This window comes from Festucalex cinctus, chromosome 18 (genome assembly GCF_051991245.1).
Source record: "Festucalex cinctus isolate MCC-2025b chromosome 18, RoL_Fcin_1.0, whole genome shotgun sequence".
NCBI classification, from domain to species: Eukaryota; Metazoa; Chordata; class Actinopteri; order Syngnathiformes; family Syngnathidae; genus Festucalex; species Festucalex cinctus.
Genome location: NC_135428.1, coordinates 21,858,873 through 21,864,576, shown reverse-complemented (window position 1 = coordinate 21,864,576; position 5,704 = coordinate 21,858,873). Strand labels below are relative to the sequence as shown.

The 5,704-nt window shown below is 41.2% G+C and overlaps 1 long non-coding RNA gene across 1 annotated transcript; it reads right to left on the bottom strand.

The window, feature by feature from the left end:
- Positions 1 to 2,469: 2,469 nt before the first annotated feature.
- Positions 2,470 to 5,114, bottom strand: LOC144006441 (uncharacterized). The gene is made up of 3 exons (XR_013279827.1): positions 3,893 to 5,114; positions 2,956 to 3,199; positions 2,470 to 2,855 (listed from the first exon to the last, which is right to left on the bottom strand). It is a non-coding gene; the product is annotated as an uncharacterized LOC144006441 (long non-coding RNA).
- Positions 5,115 to 5,704: the final 590 nt, after the last annotated feature.

Genomic DNA, 5,704 nt, shown 5'->3' with positions numbered 1-5,704 from the left:
GCGGAGGGTGCTGGCGCCTATCTCAGCTGGCTCTGGGCAGTAGGCGGGGGACACCCTGGACTGGTTGCCAGCCAATCGCAGGGCACACAGAGACGAACAACCATTCACACTCACAAGCACACCTAGGGACAATTCGGAGCACCCAATTAACCTGCCATGCATGTCTTTGGAATGTGGGAGGAAACCAGAGTACCCGGAAAAGACCCACGCAGGCACGGAGAGAACATGCAAACTCCACCCAGGAAGGCCGGAGCCTGGACTCGAACCGGAGTCCTCAGAACTGGGAGGTGGACGTGCTCCCACTCGACCACCCGTTCGAGGCAAAAGTAAGCAACCAAAATGGTGGATAGTGGTGAATTTTTTTTTTTTTTGCTGTGTTCATGTGGTATCGTAATTATGGTAAATAGCACATGTCGAGTAGAAAATTGCACGTGAACGCCCCCTCATGTCGTATTTTCTACTGGAGAAATGGGAATTTATTTTGATACCCGAGTTTCCGAGTTGAGTGAACTTTTCAAGTTTCAACATGGCGAAGAGCGCACAAGGATTTGTGAATGGCAAGAAATATTAACACTTATGAGGGCGTTAACGTCCGGTAGCACATCAGGCTGTTTCAGAATCATACACAATTTTGCTATAACAACAAAATGACATGAACAGAACTCGGTCGTAATTAGGAGTTTCCGAGTGGTAACGTCCTTCTTTCCCATAGCACGTGAAGGCAGAAAAAACTCATTTTTGACCTCCAGCAATCTTAACTTCTCGTAATTTTGCTTCATTGATTGTTTTTATCTTAAATCTTAAAGCCGCAGTGTGTAGCTCACGACCGCCATCTATCGGTCAAACAAGATAATGCAATGATTTTAAGCACACGAACTACGGCGTCCCAGAGAGACCCTACTTCAACAGCCTACCACCAATTTCACCGGAACAGAACGCAAACAACTTCTGGTATTCCCTCGAGTGATGATGTAAGTGAATTGCATTTGTTAAGACATACTGTACAGATCCCTAATATTTGTGATTTAGTAATTTAATTTCAGAATTAATATTTTTGTCGCCATTGTTAGGAAATACTGTACGTCAGCTAATGATAATGGCTATCTATGTTCATATTTGTTAGTGCAACTAAACCATGCAACAGAGAACACACAGTTATGTTATATGTTTTATAGACATGTGGACCATCTCAAAGAGGACGAGGAGGGGGCGAGGGAGACGACGAGGAAGAGAACGCGGTGTCTCGTAACGTACAATTATGTCATCATGGAAAAATAATTCCATTCGAGCATGCATGTGAATGGCTCAAAACATACCTTTGCTTGGAATATGTGGTATTTAGATTACATCGTTTGCTGATATGTTTAGTATATCGTACAAAAATAATGGTGTTAACTGAACTACACCTTTGCAACTCAGACTCGTAATTCCCCCCCGTGTCTTGTTGCTACTAACCACTCAGAAAAGTGCTGCTTACAAAAACATTTGAAACCCTTTACTCAGATATCGATTTGTCACCATGTTGAACAATTTTACCTAATACATATCACAAAGCAACTTAATTAGTTTTGATTGAAGATACAACAGCTTCCTTGTACTTCGATGTGCAGGAATTTACATGGCTTTCACAAATAGTCTTGCTCATGTAATGTGTATTTCGTTGGCTCAGTGACTTTCAGTTCATTGTTTGGTACCTCATCTGACATACAATTGTTACCTTCTTGCAGAGACTCGTACAGGAAATGACCATGGAGGAACATGAAGATATCCAAGTCCAGCTGATAGACTGACACCAAGAAATACTTTTTGACACATTGCTGACACATCAGCACCACCATGATTTCCTGTACCTGGATCCCAGACTGCAGCACCTTGGTGGACTTGTGGCAAATAAGTGACACATTCCCAGATCCTCGAGGACAATACAAAGCTTTTTTACCTGGCATATAATTACTCCATGTCTGACACTGGTTGTTGTAGTTTGTATAACTTGTATATTGTTGTTGTGTGTTAATTTGTACATTTTGAATAACTAAAAAATACTATTTCCTTTGGCGTCAACATGCAGTGTTCATTCGACACCTAAACTAACACTATTTTACATGACCAGAAATGTAAAACATCAAAAGCCTGGAGAATTATTATAAATGCTTGCAATGACAAGGAATTCTTCATTTGCCAATGAATGTAAGGTACAGTACATGAAAATGAATAAATAAAATAAAGTAAAATAAAAGTCTACATGAAATGAACATATTAACTAAAAAAAAAAAAAAAATGCTGTTAGAATATAACGAGCTACATGAATTGCAGTTGTTCCAGAAATTTACCAATACGCTGTGCATTTCAAAATATGGAAAATAGACATACAGGTTTGGGCCAAAAGTAGTGTTACAGAGCAGGTATGTGTTGTACACAGCTAAAATATCTGATTAACTCAATACCATGATGTTTTGTGTGTGTGTGTGTGTGTGTGTGTGTGTGTGTGTGTGTGTGTGTGTGTGTGTGTGTGTGTGTGTGTGCTGACATTGTCCCCCATTAACATTGCAACATTCCTCAAACTCTCCCGAACACATAGTATGATCTGTAACACTACTTTTCGCCTACTCTATGATGTTATTGGGGCAAAATTAAGGGAGGTTTGTCCATTGATTGTGTGAACAGACTGCAGTAAAAATGAAGTCACTTCAATGTTTGCTGGTTTTATTAAGTTTTACATGCTCCTTGACTGTACAAGTACATGTTATGGAGTGAGGGCATGTTCCCACCAACGATGATATCATATTCTTCAAAGGCTTGCTGAGGAAAGTGAGGGAGGAGTCACTCCATGGCTTCAGACACCTGGTCAGCAGGTCCTGTGTAAAACAAGTGGTGCTTGTACATGTGACCATTCCGTATTGCTTCACACAAAAAGTTAATGTAGTGTGCAATGCCGTCCATATGTAAATGACATACCAAGACGTCGGCTGACTTCAGTTTGTTGCAGCTCAGATATGGTAGGTGGAGATACTGGTGGTACAACACCGAAGCCTTCTGGGGTCCTCCATTCAAGTGTCCTCATTCGGGGCATTCCAATTTGGCTGCTGACTCTCCCCTTGATATTTTTTTTTCTTGCAGGTCGGTGATGTATTTAAACGGTGCATGAATGCTTGTATACATCAGAATATGGTTCTGGAACCCCTCAAGTTTGGCTGTTGATCTAGTGTGACACAAACAAAAACAAAATTATAAAATAAAATAAAATAATTGATGATACTACTATATGTCACCAACTTTCCAACAAAGCCCCCAAAATAGGGGTAAGATCTTTAGTTTTGGGGCCCAAAACATTGTATTAGCTAGATAAAAGTAACTTGACTGCATAGAATATGCAAAGGCTGCTTGCTTGTCGAGTTTCCGTGGAAAACGTAGCAGCCTGTAAATTCTTGTGCACCCAATTACACAATGGACCAGTACACACTTGAGTGAGAGAGTTCAGACTCTAGCAGTGCTTACGGTACAGCCAGCATTTAAGTCCAGAAAGTTATTCCCTGTCGAAAATTAATTTCGAGAACACTATTTTCACCAACCACAACGAAAATAATTTTCAACTCCTCCACTAATACAGTATGCTTTCGATTCTCCATTGAAGTTATGGGCAAATATACCTCCGAAATCACAGTTACATTACATTACACAATAACTTGCGCATTTACTCTAAATATAACGTGCCAGCGGGAATCTTTTTTTTTTTTTTTTCAAAGAAAGTAGCTACATAACGAAATCGTTCGAGTGGTGCGGAATTGCTAATCAACAGCTACAGTGATCGTAAAACAAAGGTACGTATTAATTAGTACGGTGTATACTTTTTCTCTCGCACTCAAAACGTAAACACAAATGTAATCTTACTTACCGGTCAAGTAGAAAGCAGTCGAAGGCACCGGCACGTCCCAAACCTAGTCTGTTCCTCATTTCTCTCCATCTGGCAAATGCGGCTACAATATAAACTCTTGTTTTGTCGCGCTGAAATAAAATAAATTCCCAAAGCAATTGTGATGCTTGATAATGCTCTCTTCGGGGACCGGAAACTCTTCTTCTTCGTGTACATGCGGTCGCCATACAAACCGGAAGTGTGTCTGCAAAGGCGTTCCAAAAACGCTTTAAGAAATGGAGCGCTGAAATTTGTCTGTGACGGCACCCGTAGCAGAAAGATGGCGGCGAAACATGGCGGACACTAGCAGGCGAGGCGCGGTCATGTAAAATAATTAGTGATTTATATACTTACCGTTATATTTAAAAAAAGTATGTTTATGCGATACAACATATCTTTTTACTTACTACTAACACAAACATTTGTGTTTTTTTAATGAATGACTTTTTATTTCACCACTAGATGCCACTGTATAATACTGAGTGTACCTTTTTAAGCATATTTTACAGTTTAGTAGTTAATGGTCCAATAGCATGTTTGGTTGGTAATTTTTCTAATTTAACGTTGTGGTATTTGTATTTGTTGGGAACAGTAGGTTTTACATTAAAACTCTTTCACTCCCAGCCATTTTCACAGAAGCAATCCCGTTCGCTCCCGGCTGTTTTACTGGATTTTGTCTGATTTTGCAAGGCCCACAGAATATTGTGTTCTATTGCTATAAAATCATGGAACCTATCAAAAGAAAGATTAAAGTCTCTTCTTTCATCAGGAAAAAAAAGTATATTTCTATCTGTTTCCATTTTGCAGCAATTAGCATTAGAAGAGAGCTAGGTTTCATCAGTTTTCACAAATCTATTTAAAATTGTAAGTAATTTAGCTTTTTTTTTTCTACATGGCTCTGGTTGATCTCCTTTGCTCTGCTCCCACCTGCTGGCCGTTTGTGTAATAACTACCATTTCTGCAACCGTTCTTTGCAGTTGAGAGGCTGTATCAAAGCCTTCTGTATGCTCTAGCATAAAAACATCCATCCATCCATTTTCTTGACCGCTTATTCCTCACAAGGGTCGCGGGGGGTGCTGGCGCCTATCTCAGCTGGCTCTGGGCAGTAGGCGGGGGACACCCTGGACTGGTTGCCAACCAATCGCAGGGCACACAGAGACGAACAACCATCCACACTCACACGCACACCCTAGGGACAATTCGGAGCGCCCAATTAACCTGCCATGCATGTCTTTGGAATGTGGGAGGAGACCGGAGTACCCGGAGAAGACCCACGCGGACACGGGGAGAACATGCAAACTCCACCCAGGAAGATCCGAGCCTGGACTCGAACCGGAGACCTCAGAACTGGGAAGCGGACGTGCTAACCACTCGACTACCGTGCCGCCAGCATAAAAACAAAAACAGAAAAAACGTATAAATACTAGTGTTGTTCCGATACCGATACTGGTATCGGCAGAGGTGCCGATGCTGCATTAAAACAGTGGTATCGGTACCGGTGACTACTCACAAGTATCATGCCGATACCATTAATTCCAACGCTAATATAGGATTTTGGATGCAGCATCTTGTGTCTTGCTCGTGCACAACATTCACTCATATATGACATGTTCACTGCATGCCGATCTAAGATATCCTATTGGCCCTTGAATGCTCTGAACCAATGGCAGGACAGCTTTTTCATGTTGAGGAAAAAAAACCTTAAGTATCGGTATGGTATCGGTGTTGGACGATACTGCAAAGCTGGGTATCGGTATCGGGAGCCAAAAAACGGTATCGGAACAACACTAATAA